The sequence below is a fragment of the Phasianus colchicus genome, chromosome 3 (assembly GCF_987193195.1).
Source record: "Phasianus colchicus chromosome 3, bPhaCol1.hap1.1, whole genome shotgun sequence".
In the NCBI taxonomy this organism is placed as follows: domain Eukaryota; kingdom Metazoa; phylum Chordata; class Aves; order Galliformes; family Phasianidae; genus Phasianus; species Phasianus colchicus.
Window position 1 is genome coordinate 52,382,689 of NC_143438.1, and position 16,180 is coordinate 52,398,868.

The window sequence follows — 16,180 nt, forward strand, 5'->3', positions numbered from 1 at the left end:
CGCGCTCGCTCATGTGATTGGCCGCGAGGGGCGGGGCCGGGGGGGAGGCGACGGTGGCCGCAGGGTGGCTGAGGCTCAGCCCCGCACGACGGGGCTGTCGGTGCGCTCCCATGGGGCGGAAGCCGCCGGCGAGTGCCGCTTCCTGGCAGGTAGAGATGCGATCCTGTGAGGCGGGGGGTACTCGGGGCCGTGGTCGCGGATTGGGTCAGGGAGCGTTTGGGCACCGCTCTCCTTATGGAACAGTCTGTGGTTCTAAGCGTGTGATCTTTAAAAAACAAAAAGAAGATGAGGTTATTTCTGTTGATACTACAGAATGAATCCATCTCGGTTGAAAACCCGTTCCCAACTCCCTTCCCGCAGGCAGGGCTGCCATCCAGCAGCTCAGCTGCACAGGGCCCCATCCAACCTGGCCTTGAGCATCTCCAGGGATGGGGCACTACAGTTTCTCTGGGCAGCTGGGCCACCGCCTCACCACCCTCTGAGTAAAGCATTTCCTCCTTATATCTAACCTAAATCTCCTTTCTTTTAGCTTAAAGCCATTCCCCCTTGTCTTGTCACTATCAGACCATGTAAAAAGTCGGATCTGGATTATTTAGCTGAAAACACTGCTTCTTTTGCAGAGGAGAAACAGAAGTGGGGTTATGTGGGAAAGAAGTGAGACTGTGTATTGTGATAGGGTGGGACAGGGATGTCTAGATAAGAGAATGAAAAAGTAAGAAAGGTTGTCTTGAATAAAGCAGAACAAAGAAAATCATGAAGACAAAAATATGTCTACTCTCTCAATTGTAAAAACAAACAAAGCATTACTGAAAAACACTGGATTTGAAAGTGCATAGGCTCTACTGCTGTTGCTTTGCTGCTGCAGGTTTGATTTTTCACTCCCTTCCAACCTACCATGCCAGGTAGGGTGGAAAATGATACACTTTAGCATACTTGACAGAAGTCATTAGAAGGTGATTTTGCAAGCAAGTCCCCATCAGGCAGCTGGACCAGTATCTTAGGCTGTGGTTTGCTCCCTGCCAAAGCTGGGGCCACAGCCACTGCTCCAACACCTGCAGGTCTTGCACACACACGTGGGCACATGGCTAGTGATGCAAAATCACATTCTCACATTGTAGGTTTAGAGATGGGACAAGAAAGGACGATGTATGTCCTATGTGTATTTGGGTAAGAAACTGATACAGCTCATGCAAACATAAAGGTGAGACAGAGGAAGAGGTAAAGCTTGTTGTTAGTTTATTTGGTGGGGCTGGCTGGTTGGAGTTTGTTTTGGTTTTGCTTTGTTTTGTTTTTACTTCAAGACAAAGTAGAACTACAAACTTCAGCCAGTCTGGAGCAACCATCATCAATAAACCTGCTGCTCACTGGGAGAAATAACACTTCTATTGATGCATCTCGGTGGGGATGAATTTCAGAAACAGCACTGCTGCTTCACTTTCTCTTTAGGAAGATAACAACACACATATACAAGATCCTGGATTTGTGCCAGTCACATGGGGACAAAAATTAAATTTGACACACTGTGTCTAGTACTGACAGACAGCAGAAGTAAAAATTTCCTTGAGCTACAGGTTGTAGCTTTTAACATAGTCAGTTTTGATTGTGGCTTAAGACCCAGTCCACAGGGAAGCTGAAAATTTTCATGTTATTTGTGTGAGCTTTGTTAAAAGATCTGAGGTGCTGAACTTAAAAATTTTTGCCATTCAGTTAAACTTTAATAATCTGAGTAAGACAGCAACGTGCTTAATACAGAGGAACTTGCAAAGGTTTCTTAACAGTAATCTTTCTCTGAAAAGGGCATAGTGTCTCACTGTTGTTTTATTGAAACAGATTTTCTAATTCCCCTTTTCTGTGTATTTAAGTAAGTACTGTTGGAGGAGAAGACAAAAATGATTCAAATAGTAGATTCTCAATCAAATATTTCCTGGATCACATAGGGCATTTTTCCTAGGTATTTAGTTATATAAATAAAGCTGTCTGTACTGTAAAATCCAACAGTAGTGATAAATGCATCAGAACAATACAGGCAGTTTTCTATTGTTCACCAGATGTTACTCCTGGGGATAAAATCAATTTGAGATTTCCTGTGTTTTGTATGATAGGAATCTCCTGTCTGTCCACAAACAGATTACTTTTCACAACATTACAAATCAATCAATCAATAAAATAGACCAAACCAAGCAAACAGATTAAACAAAATTTCCTCATCATTAAATAGTAATAATAATTAAAAAATAATAATAATAAAAATCTATATTTAAAGCAGTGGTGGAATTTTTAACTGCAAAATGTATCTTAATACACGGCAAGCAATTAAACAGACATAGAAAGGTCATCTCAAGATTACTAGTATTTAATAATCCTAACAATCAGGCAGATGCAATTCATCTATCAGACCTCAGGCCAACTGGGGAGAAGGAAATACAAATTAAAACAAAACAAAACAAAAAAACAGCCTCTATTGTATGCAAAAAGATGGGACAAGTGGATGCCCCATCCCTGGAGGTGTTCAGGGCCAGATTAGACGGGGCCCTGGGCCTGGTCTAGCATTAGGTGGGAAGGTTGGTGGCCCTGCATGTGGCAGGGGGGTTGGAGATTCATGATCCTTGAGGTCCCTTCCAACCCTGGCAATTCTGTGATTCTGTGATCCTGTGATTCTGTAAGTAATATTTCCAAGTCACCATTTTGTTATTTGAGTTTGCACCATTCCTTGACAGCACTCTGTTTAGACTCCTTGTGAGTGAAAATCATTACTTTTGGGGGAAAAAAAAAAAAAAATTAGAAAACGTGGAAATTTTTCAGATTAAGGTCATGATCCTGTTTCTCTTGGGAAAAGTTCTTCTAAGTTCCATGTTCCCTGATTTTTTGTGTCTGGAGAGTTTAGGGAGAGCTTGAAACAGTCCAAATAGCATGTAAAACCTTTGAGCTATGCCCTGTTTAATAATTCTTTCAGCCCTTGTTGTAGCTGAATCAAATCAACAATAAAAGTAACTACAGGGCGTTCCTATTTATCTTAGGAGCCACCATGTGTGTATCTACTTAAGGAGTGGATTCACAAAGGAATTCAAGCCAACTTTAGCCTCATTTACTGATTTAAGAAAACAAAACAAAACAAAACTTTTTACCTCCATAAATCTGGCTCTGCTTCTCGAGTAGATGTACAGTGCACCATCAGCTGGAGAAAAGAACTAAGGCGTCTGAAAACTAACCCTGTTTTTAAAGTGCTCTAGCTTACCACTTGATCAGAGTTGCACCAGTAGAAGAAAGCAGTGGCTCAGGGCAGGAGCTGGGACCAGGTCTTGCAAAGGAAATGTGGGCTGTGAGCAATCTCAGCCATCTGCAGAAACACCAGGGAGTTGATGAAATTTTACTTGGCATGATATGGGCATGCAGGCACAACACAGAGGACATAACTTTGTCACTGTTTTGGTTTGGATGAGAAGCACGCATGCTTTGGGTTCATGTGAAGGAATGATTTTAGATGTAACTGAACTATAAAGTGCTTTCTATGGGCACAGTCATTACATTCACTCAGCCCACAAGCTGAAAAGTATCAGCTGATCCAGTCTACAAAATTCACTTCCAGGCTGCACTAATTGTAAATATAGACATAGCTATACCTTCCATTCTGGGGGTACCTTCAGTCTGCATTTACTGCTATCTGCACTGAAAGCACTGCTGCTGTTTGCTCAGCCAAAAAGCTGACAACAGAGAGGCAGAGTGTATGTAATTCTGTTTATTAATATTTATCTTTCCCCATAAGTATTCCTGCTGAATGAAGGAAATATTACTTATATTCTGCTATACTATTCAAATTCTGGAGATGCACTTTCATCTGAAGCATGAAGGAATTAATTCTGATCTGAATTGTTTTGTCTCTGGTATTTGTAGGGATGTAGTTCTCATCTTGGGAAGATATGGAAGGCAGGGAGAAAGAGTCAATGTCCTCTTTCAGCAGCTTCCAGATAGCAGATTGCCTACAAGAGAGTCATCTACAGTGTTAGGAACTAGAACTGAACAGATAATTATTATTTTTCTGTTTGGGAAAGAAAGGAAACAGAGGAAGGAAAAGTATGATAGAGTCTGGAGTGCTGGCTCCTAAACTGGAAAAACATGACCACAGGATATAATCTTTTTCTTCCACTTCTTTTGTTTTTTGTACTAGACATGACAAGGTGAAGTCTGAAAGAAAACCAAGTGATTTGCTACATTTATTCTTCAAGTTGATCAAAAAAAGCATTGATTGTTACTGATCAGGCAATACTATATAAATAAAACAATAGGAGGCAATATAGGAAGAAAAAGAAACAAACAAACACAAAGGAAAACATCAACAAAACGATGTACAAAGCTGTATCCGGGCAGTACTGCCAGGAAAAAAGCATTGGATCCAAATCTCCAATTAGATGAACAAGGCACAGCAATGGTTTCAGGTTAGAAAGATTAAACCTGATGGGAAGTCCTTGTGGCTGAGGTGGGACATTTGGTGGTTCTATGTGGAAGCCCCAGATACAGTCTGCATCAGACAAAAGAAACTGAGAAAAAGTAAATGTGGTTTAGTATTTAGCTTGTAGATTGGCAAATTGTACAATATGCTGATCAGATATAAATACTTAATTTTCTCCTTACCAAATACCACTAAGCAGCTATCCTCTGAACACATTTTGCATCATTAGCTCTCTTATGTCAACCTAGTGCCAAGCATTTACTGACATTTTAACTTATTTTCACAGAACCACCTCTCTGGTTCTCAAAGCCTTTTCCAGCGCTTCATCACTTTAACAGTAAAAAAATTTATTGTGTTTAGCTTTCCTTCTATTGTCTCTAGTTTTACTAGACTTGAATTTTCTTTGGCTTCGTTTGGGTGTTTCTTATTGTCATGTTTATGATTGCTATCTACTTTTAATTATTGGCATTCCTTCCTTTTCCAGACAGAGCTTTTAATAAAACAGCGTTTTTTAATATCTAAAATACTGTAGAACACTGGGGAAGGATCTCTTTCTGGAGATCTCCTTAGTGGAGCCTTTCTCTGTGAACCTGCAATCTTCTGATGCAAGCAAGCAATCTTCTTCCCTTCCTTTATAGCACCTTTCTATTGTGCCGACCCTTCGGTCATTAGACCTCTGGTATAGCACCTTTCCCATGATACTGAGCTGTCCAATTGCTACACTCAGTAAATACAAACACATAGGTAATGCTTACTCATACATAATCACATACACATGTGAAAGAGCTTGGCTGAGCCTGTGCTCTGTCTGCCCTTGTTTGATGTAATTAGTTGTGACCACTTTTCTTCAGGCAATCACAAGCTTCCAGCCTTGCAGCTGTTCTACATCAACCCACCACACTCAGGTCTGTGTGCGTGGTACCTACTTTGTGCTCAAAAATTGTTACCAGTAACTCCTGAAAACTCCAGTGCAGTTTTACCACTGTCTTCATGACACTTCTTCATAAATCAGTGATGATAATGCCAGTTTTATTTTCACATAGCATTGACAGGCACTTAAGGGCTTATTTGCTTTTTTATGTTTTTTTTTTTTTAAACATTTTGCTTTTAGCACTGATGACTAAATGCTTTCCATACATTATTCATATTTATATTACATCAAACTGTAAATTTGTGATGTACTGGAAAAACTACAGTTTTGGCCCCTGATTGATTTTTCTTTCATAGCTTTTGTGTTTCATTATCTTTCAGTGGTTAATGATATTTTATAGCATTATATTATTAATGTAGTGATACAAATTAAATTTGTGTATAACTGAAATCTAAATCTTAACCAAAAGTAACACAACAATAGATAAGAGTTCAACCTTAGTATTACAATTTTCCTCATGTTGCATTTGGTGCTAAAGATAAGCAGTAACTGACAAAGAAAATTCATTGACTTGATTCCATCTGACAAGATTTCACATATGCTGGAACATATTTTGTTGCAGTTTCTGTAAAAATGAATACTGTTGTTTAAGTTTATTTAAAATTATTTTTTGTTTTACCTAAGATTTTCTAAGATGTTCTTACATTTGCTTTTATTATTCATCAGCAGGTAACATATGAGTAAACAGAAAGTGCACAGGAAATATTGCTATCCTTCTGTTGTTATTACAAATTTGATTTGGCGTGTTAATAACATGACTGTCAAAGCTATTTATATTTAAATGTTCAGCAGAGATAATCATCACTATAGAGTTGGGCTCAGAAAAGGGTGACATCTTCCTCCAGAAGCAAATCTGTGATGGAAATTTCCATGCAGATCACTTGACAGGAGATTACAAGTTTTACTGCAGGCCAGATACAAACTGAGAGATATAGAACGTGCAGATGCTTTCATCTTGGAGTTGCCAAATCTACTGCATTTTCTTTTTGCTTTCTTACTCAAAACCCATTCAGAAGTGGGTCATACCCGATTTTGCTTCAGTAAAAGCATTTAAGTAATAAAATATGCATTGGATTCTGGAAAATATATACTGAGACACACACAGTTATTCGTCATTCTTTGTGATACTACAATTAAACTTTCCCAGTATTAAAGAAAAATATTTTTTCATACTAAATAATACACTGCCCCAAGATATTGAAACCACACTCTAACTGTACCTAATAGAGTAGGTGTAACCTTCAGTCAAATGAGAAAAACTTAGATAGATTCCAACTCAGCTATGTGCATCACCAAATGTATCATGACATTGCCAGTACTTGTAGGAATAGTTGGCAATGCTACTTCTGTTCTTCAGGTGTTCATATAATTGAGGACACTTAAAAGGAATGCGTTCTTATTTTTTTACTCATCACAGGTAAATATAACCCAACAGTTTTTTTAGCAGGTTGCTTTGACAGATGCATTAAGGTCCCTATGTGATGTTTGTTGGTTTGGTTTTTTTACCTCTAGGTTTTCACTGGAACAAATAAAGCACAGAAATAAACTGGGTGGTTATCTTTTGTTGTTGAACTTGAGATTCATCCTAATTGTTTTTACAGTCAGCAGAACAAATCACTGACTAATAACACTGGTCAGTGACAGCACTCAGGTGTAAGTGTTTTTTATCTTCCCTTGTATCCTTTACATTATTTTCTTGCTACTGACAGTTTAGGGGGGAGAGCTAACAGACTGCCAAGGGTAGTCTGTATGTTTTGAGACATTAAAAGGGGAAAGCTATCAGACAGCAAGTGTGGTCCTTGTATAGAGTATTTAGAGAACATAAAGAAACCTTTTCAACCCCATCTAAACTACAGAACTAATCCAAGTTAAAACCTGCTTGCTGGCAAATCACGTGTAACAATTCAGAGTTTATCCTTGGACAGAGAGCATGTTGGGTCTTGGCTGTACTCTCCTTGCACTTTGTGCAATAATTTGTGCTCCTGCAAAAAACCACCACCTGTCTGATTGAGGATTTAGTTGTCTTTTACAGAGCTCCATGGGGCTATCTGAAGAAGGCTTCCAATGAAGAGATCACATCTAGAACCCTCTTGTAGATGGATCACAGGATATTTGATATGTTGAAAATTGGCATACAAGCTTTGGCAAGCTGTTCCATAGTGGCTGAAAAAAATGGTTTTACTTCCATCTCCAGTCCTCTGGTGGAGTTACTGCCTGCACAGTAATGGGGGAATGCAGACCTTTGACTTAGCAGCTCTGGTGCAAAGGTTAAGATGTTCACCTTTGCTAAAGGTTAAAGCTGAAATATTTTTCTGGTAATGAAGGTGGATTTGCACTAAAACATCAGAGAAAGAGAAGTACTTGATTCCTTTGCTGCTCTGGAGGTTGGGAAGAGGAGACAAAAGGTGGCTGGCTTTCCATGAGGTGCAGCAAAGAAGGGTGAGAATTGCAGCATCCAAAATTGACTCAACGTGACAATTGGAGTTTGAGTGACTGGCAAATGACCACAGTGATTTATGGATTATTAAGCGTCTCTCTTCTGTAAGCTACTGCAAGCTAAATTGCCAAGCAGAAGTGCCTAAACAGATGTTCCCACTTCTTACCTGTTTCAGTGCAATTCCAACAGCTTACTTACAGAAAGTTTTGTGTGGCTGGACTTGCAGACAAGTTTTGTTCCTGCCATGTTTCCTTCAGGATGGTAATATATAGCAAACGGGCACATGTGCAGGTTTATCAGAGGTGTAAGGACTTTTACCACCCCCCTGTTTGTCTGTGCTTGTATTCCCACACTCATCCTGGCTGAGCAACATGCTGCAGTCTGGCGTAGCAGCTTCTTCCCTGCTCTGCCAAAGCTGGCAACTGGCAGTCTGTATACGTCCTTGCCTTGTTAACCTTAAGCTGTGTCTGTAGCTGAGACCCTTCTAATTTCTGTCCTGACTGGACAGGAAACTAATGTGGTTTTGTTTCTTTCTACATAGAGATTCTGTCCCTCCTGTATTTCTGCAAGTTGAAAGAACAATACGTGGTCTTGATCTTACTGCCATGCTTGTTGCCTTTCCGAAGGAATTCCAGCTGCTGATGTTGCCAAGAAAATAACAAAGATACATGAAAATTGCACAGAATGTGGAGTACAGCTTTTCAACCTTGATCACTAATTACCAAATAATCCCATAGATTTACTCATGAACTGACACTATTAAGATCTTCTTTAAGGCATGTCTAAATGGAGAAATTCCACCAGTGTGACGATGGAAGAATTACATTTCTGATTCTTGCTAGACTTAAAGTTCCAAATCTAAAAGTGCTCCAAAATATTCTGCTGGTGCCACTGCAAAAATTAAGCTTGAGCCTAAGCCAATGCAAAGGAATCTTTCTGATTCTGTACATTGGTTTGTCTGGAGAAAGGGCAAATGGCTCAATTGTAAAATTCGTGGCTACTTGTTAAACTTCAGCATAAATATAAAAAATTTTGAGGAATTTTTTTTTATTCGCACCATTTGGTAAGGTCTAAATAAAGCCTTTGAAGCTTCACTTACTCGTGCAAATGTTTATAATACAGCTGTTCAAACTGGAACACATATATTCATCAAAAGAAGGTACAGAGCAAATGGTAAAGACGACATTGTGGTGGAGAACAGGGCATAAATATCAATAGGAAAACAGTTAACCAAGATTTAATTCATACGTATTTACTTGAACATGTATTTAAAGCCAAGTATTTTCTCCCATATCTTTGAATACATATTTCTGTGTCCCTCTATATAATGAACTTTTCAGTCCTCTCATTTCCCCATATTTTTATACGCATGAATTTTTTTTTGTACTGCTTAGATCTGACTCCTTATTTTTCCTCTGACTGTATTCACATCTGGCTTTTATTATTTTGTTTGTTTGGCTAACTGCAAAGCAATACCCTCCAATCTTGTTAGTCTATCAACAGTGTGAAAATACCATGAAATATAAACCACCAGCAAATGTGTGAACTACTGGAAGGCTGTTGTTTGCACATTTGTGAATTACAGAATGCATAAGAAAAGCAGCAAAAATGGGTTTTTTTTTTGTTGTTAACACTGTTGGTTCTTTCATCTTTTTTTTTTTTTTTTGCCATGGATTTTGTAGTGGGTAAGATTTACTTAAAAATAACAGCGAATTGCATGAACACCTTGATATTAACAGTAGTTAAATATTGACTTCAATTTCAATATTTTAAAAATCAGGTTTTGCAGAATATATCTTTGTATACTATTTCTGATATTTGGCAGATTGCTCTTGGCAAATGCTCCTGTAGTGCCTCAATCACATCAATGCACAGATTGCTGTGTTGCCATAAAACTAATTTCATTTGCAATTTCCACATGGGGTGAGGAAATCGCAATTAAGTGACTGAGGCGTGAGTGTGTTTCATTCTGCTGCATCTGTGGTCGGGATGATTGTCTGTATTGGAGTGGTGGTACAGACACATGGGTCAGTGTTATTTGAAATTTCTTCACCAAGATTCAACAAGTCTGTTAATCAGTGTTTAAAGTATGACTACAGAATAACGTTAATGCATCATACTTAATGCTTATTATCGCTCTCCTGCTGCTCAGAGGGCTAACTGGCATTAGTCAGGGAATGGTGAACAATTTCTTGTGCATCACTTGTTATATACATTCATATATGTATATACATTTGTCAGCTATTATCTTTTTCCCTTTCTCTTAGTAAATAGTTCTATCTCAACCCATGAGCTCTATTTTCAATTCTCTCCCCACCTCCCTGGGAACACCGTGGAGTGAACAAACAATTGTGTGGTGCTGAGCTGCTGCTGGGTTAAACCACAGCACTCATGACTGTGCTTCACAAGATCTGTCATGCACAGGTTAAAGGAAATGGGATAGCTTGCAGCAGCAGCAACACAAAACCCAAATCTTGTCTTCAGTGAATCTGTGAAATGTTTTGCTGCTGACTTCACTGAGGTCAGAAGTGGACTGTCTAATTGGGAAACTTGTTTTTAACAGTCAGTCTAGATTTTCACCATTAAAAACAGGGGACGATGTGATCTTGGAGGGTCTACTCCTCAAACTAGAAACGTATCCTTACAACCTCCAAAATTTCATTCTGAAATATTAAGGGCCAATGTAAGGAACAAATAAATTCGCTACGAAATAATAATTATTTCACTCCCTTTGATTTCATAAGCTGAATACTCCTTTTGGATAGTATATTTGAGTAATGCTTGAGGAATTGTTGCTAGTAGTAGAAGGAAGCACATATTCTTCCCTAGTTACAGCTGCAGTGTTGATATAAGGCTTTTAACCAATGGTCAGGACAATGTGTGAATGTGTCATAGTATAAAACGTAACAAGCTATTGCTTCTCATTTCTTAGCAATGTCTGAGTGAAATGAGAGTTCATTTGAGAACTTGTGAACAATAATAGGAAAATATGGACCTGTGTAGGAGCTTAGAAATTCTGTACCAAGATTATGACATTGCAAAGTGCTTTTGTGTTTGTTAACCCAACATAGTAAAGCCAAACTGGTTGAATAATTATCTGATTTTTTTTAAAATTAGAACTTGCTAGTGTTTCATAGATTTCAATCTAGTACTAATATTTTTAAATCATAATGCTCAAGTAATACTTAAAATGGATGCTATTTTTGGCAGTAGTTACATTTTTCAATAGAACTTAGCACCACGTGACCTCTTTGTAGAAACAATAGTATTTTGCTAAGTTAGCAGCTTTTTGCTATCTTTCTATTTTCCTCGAAAATATTATTTCCCAGAATGAATAGGACAACAATCTAAATATAGTTGGCTCACTTCTAATAATTCTTTCCTCAGAAACAGTTTCCAAGTACAAACACTGGAAAGAGGCAAATACTAAGAGATAGATGACATTCCCTAAAGAAGGCTGACAGCTTTTCTTATTTGTATATTTATAGTATATATTTTTACAAAACATATATATATTTTTTTTTTTATATGTATATACATGCACATATACATTTATGTATTTTATATATATTCGTATATATACATGTGCTGAAAGTTCACTTTTTTGTCCTTTTCATTCTCTTTCAGGAACCCACTAGATCCATGGATCAGGCATGCAACAACCCTACAGTGACTGAATTCTTGAAGTTCAAAGGTCTGTTTTCTAATTTTGTCTAAATATTAGGATCAAATGTGACAGTTATTAAAACGCTTCTAATTTACTGAATTAAAAGTCTCTACCCTTCTTGTTTTTTTATTTTTTAACAAGGCATTATTCAATTTGCTCGTTAAGAGGACATACCTGCTGCTCAGTTATTGCTCTTCTGATGCACAGAAGCTTTTATGTACACACATTTTACAACTTTCGTAACCTGAAAACAGGGCTTCCACCATGCAATAAGACCGTACTCTGTACTGAAAACTAGGTAGGAATTCTCAGCAAGATTGTATTAATGCTTAGAATTGGTAGTTTGGTCATACATGCTCTAAGTGTACCATAGCAGTGAATCAATGCCTTTATCAAGTGTCTGTATGTGTAGTGTCCAGTAGTTTCTTTCACTATTCCTTAAGGTCATGGTTAGGTTGATAATGCTCTTCTGGATCAACATGCTGACTTACTGGCATACATTAGCAAGGCTGACCGTTTGCTAGCACAGCATATGTCACATCTACATGCATGTCAAACACTCATGCTATGTTTTGGCTATATAAAAGAAGTTTATCATATCTGGCCAAAGAAGTCAGAATACTTTTTCAAATTACTTGTACTATTAAAGACCTATCAGTTATATCTGCTGCTACTAACAATCTTGTATCTCTTATTACCAGATATTCCTGTCATTTTTGCCAGTGCAGATGAGGATGACCTCTTGGATCATTGTCTCACTTACTACAGGTTAGAAAGATATGGTAACATGCATAAATACATTAAGTATTCACAGACTAAACAAATTCTAGCAAGTGTTGGTAGGAGACAATAAACAAATATAAAACTTATTGCTTACTTATTTTTTATACTGCAAGATAAACATGTTTTCCCTCTCTCCCACTGCCACTGGGCAGTGTGGATGCATATAATGTTTAAAATATTTAATTATGGCCAAGACAGTGAGCATTATTAGGTTCAGTGACTTGTATAACTGTGCCCTGCTGTAGGGAATCTACTTTAGTAGGAAGATTGGAATCAGTGATCTCTAGAGGTCCCTTCCAATCCCTGCAATTGTCTGCTTTTAAGTCATGCACGTGCTATTTCTCTGAAACACTGAAATAACTCAGATTCATACGCAGCCTTTGCTGCTTATTCTAATTTGGGTTTTTTGTTATACACAGTCAACAAATGTACAGTTGGAAAAGTAGAATGGTTAGGATATTATTTTACAGGTGTTATAGTTGGAAATATTATTGTGGTGGAAAAGAGATAATCAAGGAAGAAATGCTCACCTGCATCCAAGGATCTAGGCTCACAGTGGAAAACTCCAAAAAGGAGGAATCACCAGAAAGTAATCCTTTCCTAGTGGCAGTCAACCCTTAAATGGGGTCTAGGCTTGCTCCACCCCTTCTGATCACACAGGTGGATCACCTGGTCTAGTAAAATAGTACTAGTACTAGACACAGGTCTAGTAAAAATCACCTGTGCTCCCACAGCTGACCCAGTCCTTGCATCAGGTGATCAATCAGTGGTTCAAGCCATGACTCAACAGTTCCCATACATGTTATTACTTGAGAACTGCTTATACATGCAGCCTCATATAGGAGTCTCTTGTAGATTTGTTTGGGTTTTTTGTTTGTTTTTTAGTGTATGTTTTTGTAATTGTTTTATTTGTTTTGTTTTTTTAGGCTAAAATAACTTCACATAGGTGGCTTAATTCTGAATATCTACAAAAGCTGAAAGGTCTTACTGTGATCCTCTTTGTACAGTTGAGGCCCACTGAGTGTGCAGAATCAGATCTCAACAGGTATATGAGTTATTTGTTATTAATTTATTATTGGGATGATAAACAAATGGGTGATAAACAAAGGAATAAGCAAATAGTTTGAATGGCAAACAGATTTTATTTGCAATAAAACAGAAGCAAAATTTGCAAGTCCAATCTCTTGTTAGCTAGTCAAAGTGAATATATTAACCGTAAAATATACATAGACCAACAATACTTGGGATGTGGGCAGACACAAATTCATAGCTGGGATTAGCATAATCTCTACATTTATGTTCAATATTTTTAAATATATATATGCATATATATATATTTTTTCATGTGGAAAAACACTAAGAAAATGGTGTTTGAGTACAGGGCTTCATAATTTGAATTTATAACTCATGCACAGAATGGAAACAGAACTATATATGATAGCACTTTATTGATTCATTAATATTTATTTATATACGCAGCAATATACCATGCATCAACAAATTGGACTCTTTAATAAATAGCATTAACATTGCTTGTTTTTGCATAATCAGTTAATTAATGTTTCTGCATTTGACATTCTCATTTATTTCATGTTGCATAATGATTTATCTTGTTCTGTGCTGCAGTGTTTACTCCTAAGGAGTAGAAAGTTAAACAGTAAACTTTGTTAAACAGTACTTTGTTGCCCAGTAGCTCAAGTAATGAAAGTGAAATCTATTAACAATTAATTAGTATCTTAATATTCAATAAAATACCCTTTTCTTTTCTTTTGGTACATAAACATTACTGCAGAAGTTATTATTGTAAAAGTTCCAGACAGGCAATTCTCAAAGTATGTGCACGTGAATCCTGTAAGCAGCGCATAAGGAGTACTGAATAACAGCATTAAGCATTACACAGGCAGAAGCATGTCATTTGTAAGTAAATATAGACAATAAAATTTAGCCTTTTGCAATTAATGGGGTGTTGACAATCTGATCAGGCTTTTTTTTTTCCTTAAGTATTGTTCTAGTTTTATATCAACTTTTTAAACTAAATTGAAATTTAATTTAAATCTCCCATATTTTTTTTTTCCTGTAACGATAAAAGCAAATACTGTCAGTTTCTTTACAAAAAAATAAAGGTCAGGAACTCTGATAGTCCAGAATATAAATAAACTGGCTTTTATAGCATCCTCTCGCATTTGATTGCAGCTCCATTCCAGGAGCATGCTGGTCTTATGAATATCCATAATGACAATGTAGTGCTGAAAGCAGGTGACAAAGCACTGAACAAATGGGAACAAAAAAATCATAGACTCACAGAATGGCCCAGGTTGCAAGGGACGTCAAGGATTATGAATCTCCAGCCCCCCTGCCACAGGCAGGGCCACCAACCTCCACATTGAATACTAGACCAGGCTGCCTAGGTCTAGTAAAAAAAAAAAAAAAAAGGAAAAGCAGTATCAGGCATGCTACCTGCTGTCAAGAGCAGCATTATTGACCTCATAAGAAAGTGCCTGAGTTTCCATTTACAGTGTATGCAAGAGGGGGCTCAAAGTTAGCGAGGTTTGTACCTGAAATCCATCTTTAAAAAAATAGCAAAAAGTGAAATAATATTCACTTGATATTTTTTGTATTTATTTGTGGGAACATTTGAGTAATTAAACAAATTTCTGTCCTAGAAGCAAAGTAAACCAATAGATTGATCCAAATGATTGGACTTATGGTTTCCTGCACACCTTTAAAAAAAAAAAAAAAATTGAGAACTTTTTGTATATGGGAATAAAGTTGGCACTGGTGAAGAGTTCTTTTTAGTTCTGTCAATGGCTGCAAGCATTCCTTGTAGGTAGTACACCTAGCAAAAGCAACACGGTTTTCTCTTTCCTCTTCTGCTTATGTGTCTCCAATGGCTCCAGCAGAACTTTAGGTAGCTGCCCACTGCACACTGAAGAGGAGGTATACTCTTCTTGAATCAGCAGCAGTCAGGAAAGCCACCAAAATAATAGTTATACAAAGCAGTTACTGTACAAAAAGTAGTTATACAAAGTTGTACGACAGCTTGCAAAAATGATCTAAAATGTACTTTTTCAGTGACAGTTGCCCCCAGAAAACTGCAAAATTTGACGAGCAGTTCTACAAGTTCTCACCTTTGAGATTTCATTTCACAAGCACTTTTCATTATGAGGAATAAAAAAACTGGCAGGGCCATTGATTTAATCTAAAATGTTTGATTTAAAGTGCTTTCCTTTAAATAAATGTGTTTCATGATGTTCAACTGCCTGATTTCTTTTTACATGTTGTCGATGTCAATGGCAAAAACTACCGAAGATTTACCATGCTGGCTCCGTTGCTATATATTGCTCCATGGCATACTAGTTGTCAACTCCAAGGTCACAGCTTTATTAAAGGATCAAGATTTACAATAATGTTAGCTCCAGCATGAATGCCTTCACACACATCTTCCCCTACTTTACTTCTCTGAGGTCACCAGCCCAATTTCTACCCCTGCCAAAGCTACTAATCCATAAATACTGCAGTCTTCTGAACAAAGTTCAAATGGACCTATCATCATCTTTGAGTAATAAATCTTTACTTTTGTTTAACACCTGCCTTCAGAGAATGCAAGCCTCTTTACTTGCAGTAATTAATTTACCTTCACCACGGCATTATTTGGTGATTAAAAATTGCTCCCCTTTTAGAGACTGAGGAACTGAGGCATGATGACATGCTTGATTGCAGTTCTACAGGAAGACTGAGAAGACTTGGAAGCCTGTGTCTGCACATAAGTCTTGAATGCTGAAGCTGAAAGCTGTGCTATATCCTTCCCAGTCCTGTACTGTCTGAACTGAGGCCTCTGTAACTCTCCTCTTAATGTAGTTTCATGGCATTGATGTGGCAAACCTGAAGTTGGCCATATGGAAGAATATAGTCCTA

The 16,180-nt window shown here is 37.6% G+C and overlaps 1 long non-coding RNA gene across 6 annotated transcripts; it reads left to right on the forward strand.

Annotated features, from left to right (window-relative positions):
* The first annotated feature begins 11 nt into the window (after positions 1 to 11).
* Positions 12 to 15,521, forward strand: LOC149918578 (uncharacterized). Of its 6 annotated transcripts, none has more exons than XR_016465150.1 (7): positions 12 to 149; positions 11,443 to 11,509; positions 11,624 to 11,780; positions 12,184 to 12,250; positions 13,192 to 13,310; positions 14,058 to 14,182; positions 15,163 to 15,521. It is a non-coding gene; the product is annotated as an uncharacterized LOC149918578 (long non-coding RNA). The 6 variants fall into 6 exon arrangements; XR_016465151.1 differs by having other exon boundaries at positions 15,166 to 15,521; XR_016465153.1 differs by having other exon boundaries at positions 15,338 to 15,521.
* Positions 15,522 to 16,180: the final 659 nt, after the last annotated feature.